This window comes from Pectinophora gossypiella, chromosome 23 (assembly GCF_024362695.1).
Source record: "Pectinophora gossypiella chromosome 23, ilPecGoss1.1, whole genome shotgun sequence".
NCBI classification, from domain to species: Eukaryota; Metazoa; Arthropoda; class Insecta; order Lepidoptera; family Gelechiidae; genus Pectinophora; species Pectinophora gossypiella.
The window spans coordinates 429,006-446,287 of record NC_065426.1 but is presented as its reverse complement, the minus strand read 5'-3'; the positions used below and the strand labels follow the sequence as shown (position 1 = coordinate 446,287).

General features: G+C 40.2%; 1 protein-coding gene across 1 annotated transcript in view; it reads right to left on the bottom strand.

Annotated features, from left to right (window-relative positions):
• LOC126377324 (NADPH oxidase 5) overlaps nucleotides 1-17,282 on the bottom strand; it is a 96,334-nt gene that overhangs the window by 33,894 nt on the left and 45,158 nt on the right. The gene's annotated exons all lie outside the window — the stretch shown is intronic.

Here is a 17,282-nt window from a genome sequence, read left to right as displayed (position 1 = left end):
CACGTCCAGGAAAAATGTAATAGCAACTGTGTTTACAGTACTCTAAGTCGGTCTCTTTTCTATCGTGTGGGTTGTGAGGTGAATTACCAACCTCATCAACCCTGGTATCAGGGTTATTATTGAGTCGCCAAAGGCCTCTGACATGGCTTATGTAACGATTACTTATTTACATCAGTATGTAGTAACCGGGACCAACGGCTTAACGTGCCTTCCGAAGCACGAATCATCTTACTTTTTGGACAATCAGGTGATCAGCATGTAATGTCCTAACCAAACTAGGGATCACAAAGTGATTTTTGTGATATGTCCCCACCGGGATTCGAACCCGGGACCTCCGGATCGTGAGCATGGCTCAACCACTGGACCACGGAGGCCGTCAAGTCATCTTAGTCGGTGAGCATGCATGGAGTCTTTGATAAGAGTGGAAGAAGCAGAAATGGTGTGTCAGGATCGTGGTAAGTGGAATTCCGTGGCCTCTAGCTGGAAAAAGGCGTGATCTTCTTATGCCTGTAAGTGTGTGTATTCACATCATTGTTTCCAACGAGTCATATCACAGAATCAATCGGCATAATGCCCCAAGCTCGTCATCAGTCACTACTTGGCGCCAGTCACCGCCATATCCGCTTTATTACCACTAGCGTCACGACTCTTGAGCTATGATGGATCGTTCATCACTCGGGGAGAGGTAATAAAGTATATACTCTTCTGTTGCGGACCCAACTAGTTGGCCACCTAGTTCCGCCCACATGCAACAGATGGCGCCACATTCAATAATGCAGTCTTCAAACAGTTGTGAAACGCGATATCGAAGTTTACACAGCAAGAAGCATGTATACAACTTCCAACATAACACCGTTGGATCGTCGATCCCTAGTCACACTACCAACTTGTGGCTAGCGGGGTACCATGCTCAGTTCGGTACCCCGTAAGCATCCTACTAAATCCTTGAGTCATGTCACGGGCCTTTGGCGGCTCAATAACCCTGGCACCAGGATCGATGAGCCTGATATTCCACCTCATAACCCACACGATAAGAAGAAGACCAACTAAATACCAAATTTGTTACGTATAATATCTAGATCGGAGTAAATGATATTATAAGTACTTTTAAAAACATAGATAGCCTATATACGTTTCCACTGCTGGGCACAGGCTTCCCCTCAATCAACCGGAGGGTGTATGGAGCATACTCCTCCATGCTGCTCTACTGCGGGTTGGCGAGACACCCTCTGTGGTCTATTGGTGAGAGCGTTAGGCTCACGACCTGGAGGTCCGGGTTAGAGTTCTTTTGGGGACTGTTCCAAGGACATTGGCTTGAATCATCTGGTTGTCCGAAAAAGTAAGATTGTATGCTTCGGAGGACACGATAATCCGTTGGTTCTGGCTAGTATCCGTTAGTAATTTTACGTCATTACAATATTTTAAGTTTAATGCCGAAATCACTTTGTATAAATAATGTTTTATATCCAAAAATACAGATTTGGTCTATGTTTTTTAACCCGTCCCCGTCGGCGAATTTGCAAGAAATGTCCGTTTTTGGTGAATTTTATGTTAGGCATTACCATTTGCAGATATTTTGGTAAACATTAATTACTTTTTGGCCAAATTAAACTTATGATTACGTGAAAACGGTCAAGGATTTGCTCTAAAAATGTTTTGGTAGACACACTTACTTAGTTAATAATGATACAATATTACGAGTACCTACTTGCCTACTAGGTTATGCCCGCGGCTTTGTCTGGAAATTCTTCGTCTCTAAAAACTATTAACTAAAAGTACTACTCACCGCAGCAGGTCTAACTTGCGCAACGTGTAAAAATTATCGATCGATTCAATAAATTTTGTCGAAATCGAAAAAAGAATGGAACTGAAAATAATTTATAAAAACACAAAAACTTTCATGATTTTTCCGACAGGAAATTACACTTGATATCGACTCAGAATCATGGTCTGAATCATCCCTCAAAGTTTTCGTTACGATATCACTAACACCCTGTATAGGTATAAGTTAGTAAGTTATGTGTGTATATCTTCCTTACTATGTTTACATATTAATCAAATTGCTATATACTTATATTACTTATGGTGTAATTGCTATTTAGAAATAAGGTCGCCTTTTTTTTTCTTAAGTTTCGTCATGTATCCGTTGTAATTAACTACACCCAGTCTTCTTCTATCGTGTGGGTTGTAAGGTGAATTACCAACCTCATCAACCCACCCAGTGTCAGTGTTCGGTGTCTACATAAAGGTGATGGTGGTCTGCATACTGTGAATGTGGTCACTCGGACCAAACCCTATGTCACATAGAGAACGAGTGCCCTCTACACCGGTTCCCAGGTGGCATAGCCGAGCTGCATTGTGTGACGGATGCGGCAGAGACTTGGTTAAGGGAGCTTAAGCTGGATATTTGATCCACTCAGGATATTTTATTTTTGTTTGCTATAATAATAAAGGTGTACATATACCTTCTTGATACTATTAACCAACTTACGTGCTAAGAGTTCGTACGGTCATAGAATACAAATAACAGTAGGAACGTTTCGAATAAGGACTTCTATTTTTCTTTTGTATCTGGGCTACAAAAAAAAACACTTTTTGCATTTTTTGCGTTTGCATTGCGCACTTACTTTTATGTGCGCAAATGTCAAATTGCAATATTGCTTTCTTAGATGAATTGCTTTGATGTGGCCATTTTAACGCCCCTGATCTGAAACTAATATTTTATTTCTCTAAGTATCTTAAACTTATTTATGCAGTCTCTCGCCTGCTTTATTAATTTTGTACCCGTATTCATTGGATATTGTACTCAAGTTTTAAGCTAGTGAGAGAAATAAACATTATTTTTTTTTTTATTATTTATCATTTTAATCAAGAAGAACATTTTATCACGTTGTTCTATGACGTCACAGTGTGCTATTTCATACAAATTTAATAGCAGCGTTTTACCTGAAATAAAACGCATATTAAAATACTTACCTAATTCAAAGCTTTATATTGAGATAGCATTTCCGTTTCCCGTTCATATTTTACCAGTTTTCGTACTTTTTTCCCCTTCTTCTAGTTCCGGTTAGTGGCGTCACCTAGCGGTAGGGCTCAAAGTTTACGTAAAATCGGAGCCGCCATTTCCAACTCATTGGCTCAATATACCAGGCAGAGTTAAACTGAAAGCTTTGAATTAGGTAAGTATTTTAATATGCGTTTTATTTCAGGTAAAACGCTGCTATTAAACTACTTGACCGTAATTCAAAGCTTTATATTGAGAAATGTTTGTTTTCGCCTGGTGATGCCACAACATATATGTTATAATTCGGGTACACCCACACACGCACATACTCAAAATATAAATCGGCCGAAGTAACTTTTTTAATATTTGGATTAGACACAGGGCTATTGTAAAAGCTTGACGAACAAGAAAAAATATTATCACTTTGTGAAGTATTGTGATATGTGTGTAGTAGGTGACAGAGAATTTGTAAAACGCCAATGTGACTTGTATTAATTAAAAAGAAAGAATTTATCTTAATGTTTTATTAAGTTGGTACATGAAGCTAATATTAATAGTATACGATTATAGTTATTAAGTATACAATTATATTTAACAAGCTAAGTACATGAAATAATACAATTATTTTCTTGATTCTCAGATCTAATAAATAAAGGCAAGTAGTTACGATGAATTTAAAATATATAGATTCATTAACATTATTATCTTAATCAACCGGATTAAAGAACTGTGTAACATTTTCGGAATTATTAGATGATATCACTTCTCGTCTATAAAAACGCTGAAATGTTTCCGCCGATCGCCAATTTCCGCGTGCTAAGATTTCGTCGAGGGGATGATTGTCAAGCCAGCTTTTCGAAGCCACTGCTGACCGAACACTTCCAGGAGTGTCGGCGATACCAGACTCATTGAATAGGGTTTTTATCCAGCCAGCTATCACCGTACGTGAAGCAGGTTTGGCAGCTCCTCTGACTGTAATAAATAAATTAGAAGATTTTGATGAATTACGCCTGTCATTTAATAGATTAATCGTTTTTTCTATCCAGAAAACAGGATCCAGTTTGTTATTACTTGTGTTCGCTAATAATTTCCAACCTGACTGCCTATAGTTATCACTGTCAGTTTTTGAACCAAACTGAGGCCAAAGTGTTATACTAGAGGGTTCATCAGACCTTTTACAGTGTGCCGAGTCTATTCTGAGTAGCGTAAGGTCGTGTATTCGGCGACCCGAGCACAAGAGTAACATACTGCAGTATGACGTGACGTTTGGAATATATTTGTACTATCTACTGTATATTTGGTAAGAAATGAAATTAATTTACTAACGTCCCACACGGGAGGTTTGGAAATTTTCGGATTTTTTAAACTGATTGATTTTAAAACGTGTTTAACAAGGGCATGCGAACTGAGATAGCTAGAATTATCTGCGTTACATAACGTTGATACGACAGATTTGTGTAATAGTATTGTATTGTATGATAACTTAAATATTAAATATAAATCTGCTAAAAATTGAGCTAGTTCTGCACCTGTTGGATTATTCGGATCTATCTTCTTACTGCGAGCCCAAGAGACCCAGCGTTTCCAAGCTGTTTCGTAGGTTTTAATAGTAGACTTTCGCCAAGAGCTTTTTAGTAACGCCAATTGTTCAGTATTCCATTGCACTACCGCCGTGGACCACCCCCACACCTCCATACTTCTAGAACAATGTCTTCCACTTTCGGCGGGGGGTAACCCGTCGATGTGTCGACCAGGTGTTTCCGAAGGTTCCACAAGGTCATTGGGGCTGCGAGAGCCCGGGCTTTGAGGTCTGCTCGCCAAAACACTTTGTCCCAGCGGGGAACTACTAATAAAAATATTCCTGTCGATTGGTTTAGGTGTCTCAAGACTTTGGGCACAAGGAATGGGGGTGGAAACACCCATGCTAGCGGGTAGTTCCATGGAACACTGAACGCGTCGTGAAATAGGGCTTGAGAGTCCCTCAAATCTCGAGTGACATAGTTGTGAACCACGTGGGCTTTCTCCGAAGCAAACAGATCTATTATTGGTGTGCCCCACTTCGCAAACACCATCTCCACACAGACAGGTAACAGGTGCCACTCTGGGGGCCGACGATGGCGTGACAAGTGGTCGGCTTGGTTGTTGTATTTGCCGGGGAGGTGATGTATGCTGAAGTGGATTTGATATTGGTCTAACAAGTTCAAGATTTGTTAAGTTATTTCCATTAGAGCTAATGACTTCGTACCTCCTTCTTTTCGTAGGTGAGCGACCGCTGTTCTGTTGTCGCACTGTATTAGTAGCGAACTGCGTCTCATGCGATGAGCGTGATTCTGAAGAGCGTGCAATATAGCCAGCATCTCTTTTTGGTTGCTGTGTAACCCTTGTTCGTCTATTTTCCAGGCTCCGGAAAGGGCTATGCTGTTCAGTTGTGCTCCCCAGGCCTGGTCTGAGGCATCTGTTGCGAGGAAGTACTTTGGTGGGGGATAATGCAGCGGTGTTGACAGATGGCAATTTTGAGCCCACCATTTGAGCTCGTTGTAAACCTCTGGAGGTAATGGATAAGCTTTTATTGACGGATCTGGCAGCGAGTTTAGAAACATCAGTAGCTGACGATGGTTGAGACGTCCTCGTGGAACAACAAAACTCGCAAAATTCAGAAGTCCTACTAGCCTCTGTGTATCCTTTAAGGTTGCCCTCCCTTCCACAATAAACTTCTTTACCTTTTCTATGATCGAATTGGACTTTTCTTCTGGTAGAGACTTCTGATTGCTCCAGGTTTTCCACAGTATACCCAGGTAAGTAATGCTTTTCTGTGGCACAAGCACAGATTTTCCTAGATTGACTGTCCAGCCTAGATATTGTAGGGTTTGAATTGTCTTTTGAACATGTTCGTGTAACGTGTCCGCATTTTGATGGACAATTAAATAGTCGTCCAAGTAAACGACTATTCTTAAGTTCCATTTCTCGCGAAGGTATTGAGCTATCCAGTTTGTAAGGATCGAGAAGGTTTTGGGAGCTGTGCTCAGACCAAATGGGAGGCAGGTAATTTCTAATAGCTGTTGATCGTAAATGAGGCGAAGGAACCGCCTTTGGGACTCCACTATCTTCAGGTGGAAATAAGCCTGAGTTAAATCGACCTTGCACATCCAGTCCAGTGGTTGAAGGAAATCGGGGATGCGATGCATGTTTATTAAATGGAATGGTTCGGCTACAATATAGGCATTTAATGCCTTTAAATTGAAGATCGGACGAGGTGACCCGTCTGATTTCGGTACCAGAAATAATGGGGAGATAAAACTTGGAGACTGCTGGGCAATTGTCAATACTCCCTGTTTTTTCATTTTGCCTATTACGACTGACATCTCCTCCGAAACGGGTGTTTGAAGCTGACCTTTCTTTAAATTGGGATATACAAGGGGGGGCTTTTGACAAAAGGGTATGCGGTAGCCTTGAATTAGTTTTTGGACAATTTTGGGTGCACCCATTTCCCTCCATCGTTTGTAATAATGTGACAGTTGACCTGCTTGGAACAGCCTCGAGTCATTGTCTATATTTTTTAGGATTCCCTCTGGCGGACTTCGATGTACTTGTGCGACCTCGAGTGTGGCCGCGTTCAGGCCGCGAGCCTCGATTGTGAAAGGAACCACGTCCGTTGGGGTTGTAATTATCGTATCCTTCAAGCTGAGTGCTTGAATATCTTCCCTTTGAGGAGTTATGCGAATGTTGGTGGTAACCACCCCGCGAGGGTGGTGGATTGGTACACATGCGTGCGTGTGATGGCAAACCATGTTCATGAAAAGTGCACTGAGCTCCACGCGATGGAACTGATTTCCGTGCGCCTTGCCCCCGCGAGGGGCGGCTATTAGAAGGGTTAAACCTGGATTTATCACTTTTTGGTGGCCAAAATGCCTTACGAACTCCCCCTGCTTTTTCTAGAGTCGACGTAAAAAGCTCAGAGTCAAAAATATGATTTAACGACGGAGGTATTCTATTCAGTGATGCTTTAACTAGTGGGTCTTTCACTTGACTAGTAATAGATTCTCTACGCATCTCGAGAGTCTCAGCTCTGTGACCGCAAATCAGCTGTAAAAGATCTGTGGAAATTTTGTGAAAATCTCCCTTCAAGAATAATTCATCAATTTTGACACTTAAGCTGTCACAGTCAATATTTGAACTCCTAGCCCAGGTAAGAAGGTCACGTATACCCTCTTGTAGGGATTCCTTTTGCTTCAAGACACAGTAAGTCAAAGCTGCATATGACCTTTCAGCGTGGGTGAGGTGACGTAAGGTGTCATAATTTATTACCTCATCGTTTGTATTCAGGTCTATGAAACCTGGCGCACGATTATAAAGTTTTTGTGTGTCCGAATATCTAACCTCCGACCATGACGCGTTACCTAAACGTTGCACATCAGTCAGCATCTTCAAATAATTGTCAGGGGTTTTAGGAACAGATGGTTCCTTAAGCTTTGTTTCTATATCGAAAGTGAAATCTGGATTCAAATCTTGATTTTCATCACATTCAATTACATTGTGGCTATGATACAGACGTCCACTAACCTCTGAACAAATCGACACATCGTCTTGGCCGGTGTTATGGACACAATCATTATTATTAGAAATTTGTTTGCGGAGCTCACCCACTTCCTCGAATAATTTGTCCAGGCGGCGGTATCGGTGCGAACGCCTGCTTTTCTTGCGGCGGTAGCGCCGCGAACGCTTCCGTTTTGAACCAGAAGAGGATGACGAACTTGAACTGGAACTACTCGAAGTGCTGGTACTACTCGCTCTACTTCGGGCTCTTTTACGGGAAAGTCCACTTGGACCTGCCTGCGGGCCTTCAGCGGTCATAGCATTCCCTTCAGAATCCATTATTTACTGAAAAACGAACTAAGTTATTTCTATTTCAGCAATAACAAGTAAAAACTAAGTTTAAAACGGGATAAAATATTATACTTACATACAGTACGATACTGGCAAAACTACGAAAACCTCTTTCAATTTAAAATTATCATCAACACAGTATCAAAGTTTCAATCGAAAGGGTAATATGGTAATCGAACGGACAAACCGTTTAAAAAGATATTTAAATCGTTATATAATCCGTATTCCAATGTGAAAACACTAGTACTTACGGTTTTTTCCACTTTTAATTTCACGTAAACAACAGTAGGTACTTGTAAAAATAACGAATTGTAACGACGTGCAGGCACGTAAACCAGACACGTGTTGTTACGACGGGAAACTAAACGCCAATGCGTTGGAAATGGCGGCTCCGATTTTACGTAAACTTTGAGCCCTACCGCTAGGTGACGCCACTAACCGGAACTAGAAGAAGGGGAAAAAAGTACGAAAACTGGTAAAATATGAACGGGAAACGGAAATGCTATCTCAATATAAAGCTTTGAATTACGGTCAAGTAGTTTAATAGTAATTTCGTGTTTTAACGGTTAATAAAAATTTAATCAAATCTGAGATCAATTACTTTTTAGTAATCTATTCGGAGCTACATTTAGGTCACCCCCTCTGGGTCTTACTTTTTTCACAACAACTACTTCGGTGACAGAACACTTCGTAAACGCATACCGTATCTGTACACCATGCTGCCGGTCGACATACGTCAGGAGTGCAATATAAATAAATTTAGAAAATCTTTATTTAAACATCTCATGCAAAAGATCTCTTAGCTGTAAGTTAACTTTAAGTATCTTAAACATAATAACATTAAGCGAACTCCACTCCCACAGACAAACCGAGGAATTGGTTTTGTGGGGTTTTTATTGTACCCATATTTTCTGTATTTCTTATGAAAAATAAACATTTTACTTACTTACTTCCACGTGTTTAAACTTTTAAACTTAAGCCATAATGGAGTGTACCTACTGTTCTCTTTGTACTACGTCGCCCCTGTAGGTGCTAGGAGATTGTATCATGGTGTTTTGACAATGACTAGACGCGCTTGCGCCGATAATATCAAAAATTTTAACTAGACAGCTGATCGTGTATCAGGCTTCAAAATGACTGATGTGCTATGTATAAACACTTAACATCATTATAGGTGTAGCTTTAAATTGTTTTAGGGTTCCGTACCCAAAGGGTAAAAAACGGAACCCTGTTACTAAGACTCCGCTGTCCGTCCGTCCGTCTGTCACCAGCCTGTAACTCATAAACCGTGATAGTCAGAAAGATGAAATTTCCACAGATGATGTATTTCTGTTGCCGCTATAACAAAAAATACTAAAAAACAGAATAAAATAAATATTTAAGTGGACTCCTATACTACAAACGTGCTTTATTTGCTCTTTTTGGTTCGATATTAATAACGGCAACAGGCAAACGCTTGAAATATTCCTAGAATATTTAAAAATTCGCTTTAATAAAATAAAAATAATACATAATAGTACGGAACACTTCGTGCCCGAATCCGTCTCGCACTTGGCCGGTTTTTTAATATAACTTCATCATCCTAGCCTTATCCCATTTTCACAGGGTCCGTTACCTAACCTGAAGAATGTCAGATCCATGACTTTTATATCAGGTACATGATTGCTGTCGATGACATAGACTAGCACATCGGAACTTCTGTCGACTTAGACCAGCATGACAGGTGACTGGTTACCCTCGAGGCCACGGACTCCCAGGTCCGGCTTTTTACAGGAGCGACTGCCTGTCTGACCTTCCAACCCGCGAAGGGAAAACCAGCGCAATACAGGTTAGGTCACATACCTCCGAAACGTATTTCTCGGGAATGTAGGTTTCCCTATGTTTTCCTTCCCTTCACCTATGATCGTAAAACAAATTCGAAAATTATTGGGTTAGGCCCGTGCTGGGATTGGAACCTGCGACCTCACAGTGAGAGGCAAGCGTTCTTCCAACTGGGCTACCACGGGTTTTTAAAATGACTAATGATGAAGAAAAAAAATAGGGTTACTTTTTTGGTGTCGAAATATTTAGCGAGTAGGAAAATAACAGACAGAAAATGTTGAAAAAAAATAGAACGACACTCAGAGCCGAGGTCGCACATTCCTCGCTAGCTATATTTAAGCATATAACAGCCTCCGTGGTCTAGTGGTTAGAGCTTAGGCTCACGATCTGGAGGGCCGGGTTTGATTACCGACAATTTCGGGACTTTTCAGGCTTGAATCACCTGATTGTCCGAAAAAGTAAGATGATTTCGTGCTTCGGAGGGCACGTCAAGCCGTTGGTCCCGGCTATTAGCCGTAAAAACACCTCCACCAACCCGCAGTGGATCAGCGTGATGGAGTATGCTCCATACCCCCTCCAGTTGATTGAGGGGAGGCCTGTGCCCAGCAGTGGGACTTATATAGGCTGTTAATGTATGTGAGTCCCATGACATAGGAGGTGAACCTATTGCCGTTAACCGGGCTCAAATCCTGGAAGCTACGTGTTATCAATTATCTACGAACCAAGCGTGAATTCAAAGTCGTAAAAGTTTATCGAATTCAAAGTCCGAGCCGGGATTCGAACCCGGGACACTACGATGTTAGTCACGCGTTCTCCGAACAGGACCATCATGGGTTTTTAAAGTGTTATTATTAATAGTGTGTGTGTGTTAGTGTGTTATAAATATTTTTTCTTTCTTTCTTTCTTTCTAAAGTATTCGTGTCTACGCGCTCCTCAATTAATGCCATTTGCGGCAAATCTAAAATAAGACACTCCAAAAAAAATAAAAATATTAATAAAAATAAACTGTTATGGTGATCAGCGGGCTTAGCACCGTAAGCGTGAGACTCTTTCTCGCCTCCACAGATCATAATAATACTCGCCTCGACACACGTCACCCGTCACTCGTCACTCTCTCACAGTACTGCACAGAGACAGATGATCTCTGTCGCGGCGAGAAAGAGTCGCGTGCTTACGGTGCTAAGCCCACAGACGTGGTTCTGGCGAGTGTAATCGAAACTGGTTCGATTAGTAGACCGGTCGCCGCTCAAATCGATACAAAGTCTCGTTTTGTACCAATAACATTGCTTGCCTCTACCACCTACATCGAAATTATGTCTACTAATATTTTCTATGTATACCCATATATATATTTATGTATTATAGATATATGTATATATTATATTTCTATGTATACCCAATCCACCAGTTGTAGACTTCTCCTGCAGAGCGTGCGATAGAGTTTGCCGCTCTAGGATTGGCTTGCACAGCCATGAAAGAAAGTGCATTTCGTCGAGGCAATGACGTCATAAATCGTCTGAAACAGACGTATAAGGCCAATGACGATACCCATAGAATAAGGAATAATACTACGTAGGTATAGAACGGCAACATAATTTATTCTTCTTCTTCTATCGTGTGGGTTGTGAGGTGAATTACCAACCTAATCAACCCTGGTGTCAGGGTTACAGGGCTCTTGACATGACACATGTAACGATTACGTACTTACATCAGTAAGTAGTAATGTTATGTTTTCCTTTTTTATGTTACTTAAAGAATACTAAAAATAAACAAAATATACAAAATACTTATATAATATTAAAATATACTTTATAAAACGTTTCTCTCATGTCTAGCGCGTAAAATGAATATTTCTTTATTAATTTTGATAAAACATCAATTACAATTGGCTTATGAACTACGTAATATAACAATAATGTAAACTGTTTTATAAATGAAGCTATTGCTTTACTGCATAAATAAATAAAAAAACACATTGGAATGAGAATGTCCGTACGTACGATCACGCACGAGTACTATTGGTGGCCCTTGGGCCACCCCTACGCCGCCAGTATGTTTATCTTACACACGAAAAGTATACTGAATGATGATGCATGAAATAGTGTCAAAAAATATGACGACGACTTCAAAGCGAGATGCAGTTACGGCGTATATGTCAACTACATCAACACTCTGTTAATCGAAAATGACTTTTTAATTTTTATTTGACTTTCAAACATTTTTGTACTTTGTACTAGAGTAATACATTATTTCCTACCTTATTTCGCGTTTTTATTACACCACTTATCATGGACACCCTACATTTATGATATGGCCAAACGTGGATGGAAATATCATTAAACGCTGACGTTTAAACGTTGGCCATTTCATGAAATGGTCAATTCTATGATCTAGCCACGACATATACACTTAGATACCATGTCACATTAACTTTTTTAACAAATTAAACCGTAAGTCTTAATGAAATGTCAAATATGAAGTGCGACAGGGTTCTTAATTGGGTACATGATATTACCACATATTACTCAAGACTGTATGGGTGCGAGGTAGATTGTCCCTTATATTTATTTTATTCTATGCCACCAGATAAGCAAAGAATTCAGTAGACAAGTACCCGGTTTCTGACCATTTACAAGACATAATTATTTAATAAATAATACCTATATGAGACGGACCACTCACTCACTTTTCACATTTAATTACTTATTACACATATCAACATCAATATACAACTTTTTGTTCGTACTTATAAATGGAGTATGTTCTGAATAGTGTTTATGTTTTTCGAGCAATTATTTGACCGGTGTGGTGGAGTATGTCGCAAACGATAACGAGAGGGTTTGACGACTAAATCCGCTGGCGCAAACTAGTTGCCCTTTTTTTCGATCGGGTGCACCGATGTGGGAGAGACAAGTTTTTTTTTTTATTAAATAAAAATAACAACCTTAATCTAATACAATTTACTGTCCACCAAAATGGAGGGCCATTTGAACGTGGACTAGCCATCATCACTGGCGTGACGTACAAAGAAGTATTATTATCCAAGATCAACAATTAGTTGAGTGTAGGTACGCAGCGTGAGCACATCTCGTCACACACACACACACCGATATAACTTACAATAACCTATTATGCGTTATACAATTCAAACTTGCAAACGGGTATCTGCAACATCGCATACCTAATATACCTCTAGGAGAAAACAGTTCAAGTAAGTTTGAGTACACAACTCGACTGAGACTGAGTTCTTTTATAAAAACTTAAAAATAGAATAGAAAGTTTTTTTTATTAAAATGAGTTTGCTCTTGTCACCATTCTGTTTCTGAAAGAGGTTAAAAAAGTCGACGGTGTAAGAAGACTTACACAGAAGGTGTCTATTCACCTATTATGTCGCCTGATTGCTTGTGGCTCTGCCCATCCCATTAGAGATGGCAGGCGTGAGTTTATGTCTTGTATTATATAAGGACGCCACATATACAAACAAGACAATTACATACATACAGATATACTCTGTTTTTTAACGATTTCACACCAAACCGACTAAACCGATTTTGATAAAATTTGGTACCTACAGAGATAGATTACGCTTTTCCAGTTTTTTTTTTATTTAGGGGAGGAACAAACGCAAAAATATGACCGAGCAGAATAACTAGTTTAAATTAAACTATTTGATTGGTTGTTTTAATTTGACAAATCTTATTAGGAACTTGGTCACATTTTTACTTTCACTACCGAACCAAGATTAAATTTTTATAATTAAAATCTTGTACATAAAAGGCAACGCACAGACAGACGTGTGATTGATAGTTTTAATTATATACTTTTTTAGGAAACCTGGGCGATCCAGTTTATGGATAGTGATCTACGATCTACGCGCGCGATCTATAGATCTGGATCAATGATTTACACCCACGATCGTTTAATGTTTATTCAGTATGCGCTTGGTTAAGAGTTAAGGCTTTAAAGGGATAAGGTATGGGAGGAACTTGCGGCCTAAGGGCCATATAACTTACAAGTTTCCTGGTGGAAACTATCAATAAGCTTGCAATAAGTTGAGCAACGTTTGGCTGGGTGATTGAGACACTGGCGATTTAGTAACATATTACATACACAGTTTAGATAACCCTGTAGATAAAAAATAAATACCTAGGGGTGGTATTAATAAACTAATCTCAGCTTCGAGACTGCTCTCTAGATCATGTCAATGTGACAGTTCTTATATAAAAACAGGGTTTTGACCATGTTCTTGAGGGCAGCTAGGAATTGATATTAGGCAGAAAAATTACTTACGTATAACAATATTTTATGTTTTTTTTAAAGAACGTCTAGAGCCCTGTGCGGAGGTTTTCCTTGCAGCTTCTTTTCCCCGGCTATACAGGTTGTGAGACACTGCAGTAGTTTTAGGCGGATGAGACGTTCCTTATATAAAAAATGATGATTCAAAGTGTATCTATGTTACGTATTCTATCTATGAATACTTACAGATATTTTTGAATTTGAACAGATCAAATGCTTCCGCTATAGCTTTTACAACACGAATACTAAAGATAATACCAGGTTTAAAATATAATCCTCGGTAGAAATCCGCGGATTCTTCATTAGGAACTAATTTATTTATAAGTCCTTCGTTACTGTGATCATTTAGTGTGGTTGTGGTGGCTTGCTTCTCAAATGGGGAGCGCCGGTTCAAACCCCGCTGCCGGACTTGCACCAATGAGTTATTCATTTATTTTAAGTGCAGTTTTCACTAACACAATCGATTGGATCGTTATAAACGGCGATACGACTCACCGCCTAACTCATAGGTGTTACAGAAAGCTCGGTGAGGTGTGGGTACTTAGTGCATCGTACGACGGATTCCCCAAAACTCTTTTGTGAAGTAAATATGGAAAATATTTCATAATAACATAACATAAGTTCACGACCATATCCCGATTGGAATAGTGAGAGGTACATCGGTGTGAGAATCGCCTAAAGTATCCTATGAATATGTCGGCTCGGTTCTGGCCTATGTCTGCCCCAGTTGGCTGTACATTTATCTTACCATCGGTCACGTAAACCCACGACCTACTTGTACTCACGAAGCGTACTTAGTGTCATATATCACTGGATTATCTGATGCTGGTAAGGTGAGAGGGCTAATGGCTCTTATGTCGCTGAGGTCAGAGGTGACATAACAAAGCGCCACGCCTGTGTTCCCGAGGGGGTGTGTTGTACTGAAATTTGAAGGAAGAAAGAAAAGTATTTCCATACTGCACAGATTTCGATGATACTTCAATGTCGTTTAGTTGGTAGGCACATCCCAATAACAAATCAGGACCATTTCCCTAGCGTTATCCTGAAGATATGACGGGTCCGGTGTTTTACAGAAGCGACTGCCTGTCTGACGGGAAAAGGTAGGTCACATAGCTCCGAAACGCATTTCTCGGGCATTTGAGTTTCCTCACGATGTTTTCCTGTACCGCTGAGCGCGTGATAATCATTTATGATCCAAACATGAACAGACTCCGTGGTCTAGTGGTTACAGCGTTAGGCTCACGATCTGGAGGTCCGGGTTCGATTCCCGATGGGGACATTGTCGAAATCACTTTGTGAGTGACTTTTCAGGCTTGAATCACCTGATTATCCGAAAAAGTAAGATGATTCCATGCTTCGAAGGGCACGTTAAGCCGTTGGTCCCGGCTATTAGCCGTAAAAACACCTCCACCAACCCGCATTGAAGCAGCGTGGTGGAGTATGCTCCATACCCCCTCCATTTGATTGATTGAGGAGAGGCCTGTGCCCAGCAGTGGGAGGTATATAGGCTGTTTATGTATGTATATGATCCAAACATGAATTCGAAAAACGATTTCGAAAATCCCTTCTAAGCCCTTTTTTAAAATAAAAAAAGGTGTAGCAATCTCCATATTACTTTTTTAGACTAAAATACGGCAGGAGTTTTTCCTGCCGTCCCGCAGTACTCTGTTCAATCAAAAATTCATTCTACCATTTCTACTTGTAGTACAAATAGGAGTAAAAATTCAGTAGCCATAACATGAACTTTATTATAATACAATGGTACAAGACATGCATACACCGAACAGCATGTTACACGTATGTATATATGTGTATGACAAGTTATTTGCATAGTGGTTGTGATTTGGAGCAGCTGTGGTCTATTGTCTGACTATAAATCTGTCCGGTTGACATTTGCACTGTTAGGCCGGTCACATACATTCGAAATTCCGTTTCGGAATTCCGTTTCGGAATTTCGATTCGTAATATCGAACGCATTAAATCCATACAACATCTATGAATCAACCACATACTTACAGTTTTTTTCCGTTCGAAATTTAATCTGATTGGGAATTCCGTATGATGGCCTATGCGTGACCCAGTAACGGCGACGTATTTTTTTTTCCTTGATAGGTATAGCAACAGTGCTATCGCGATAAGAAAATCGTCGTCCATAATGCCAAATGTCTGAACTCAAGTTCTAGCGTCGCTCAACTGAGCCTTGTTATTCCGAACGGAAATAAACGTATGTGTGTGATATATTAACGGAATCCCAAAACAGTATTTCGAATCGAAATTCCGAAACGGAATTCCGAATGTATGTGACCGGCCTTAACCATACATACATACACACATTTAATTTTGTCCATAGGTATTCTCATACCTAGTGTTCTTATTTGTGATTGAGCGTTCGTCGGGCTCGCGACCCGGAGGTACCGGGTTCGAATCCCGGTAGGGACATGATAAAAATCACTTTGTAATCCTTGATTCTTTTCAACAAAAGCTCGGTTTCTTTCAAATAATTACATATCGGGTAAAAATTGAGACCACTATTTTTAGGTTTTGAGGTTTCGTGACAAATGTGATTTTCCAAATAAAAAAAGACGCCTACGTGTGGAAAGTTCAGTGGCATGTGGGTACTTATTTCATCTTCCGATAGATGTACGGTCGCGAGCATTAATATGTATACACTTTGGTACCATGTCACATTAACTTTTTTGACAAATTGAACTGTAAGTCTCACTAAATGTCAAATATGTTAGTGCGACAGAGTCCTAAAGTGGGTACATTATATTGCTCATGTGACTGTACTCTGACTACCCCGATTGAAATATAGTCGAGAGCTTACATAATACTAGATTAGGTAAGTTGTTTATTGATTGTCTTCTTCTATCATGTGGGTTGAGAGGTGCATTACCAACCCCATCAACCCTGGCGTCAGGGTTATTACTGAGCCGCCATAGGCCCCTGACAAAACATCAGTAAGTAGTAACCGGGACCAGCGACCTAACGTGCCTTCCGAAGCACGGATCATTTTACTTTTGGACAAACAGGTGATCAGCCAGCAATGTCCTAACTAAACTAGGGGTCACAAAGTGATTTTTGTGATTCGTCCCCACCGGGATTCGAACCCGGGACCCGGGGTACAAAGCTCAACCTCTGGACCACGGAGGCCTTTTTATTGATAGTTACCTGTATAGATCATGTCCGAAAACTCTATTTGTTTATTAATGTTATTATGTGGTTTTCACCATACGGTGACGATATGCTATAAGTGAGTGTGAAGGGTGACCACAAG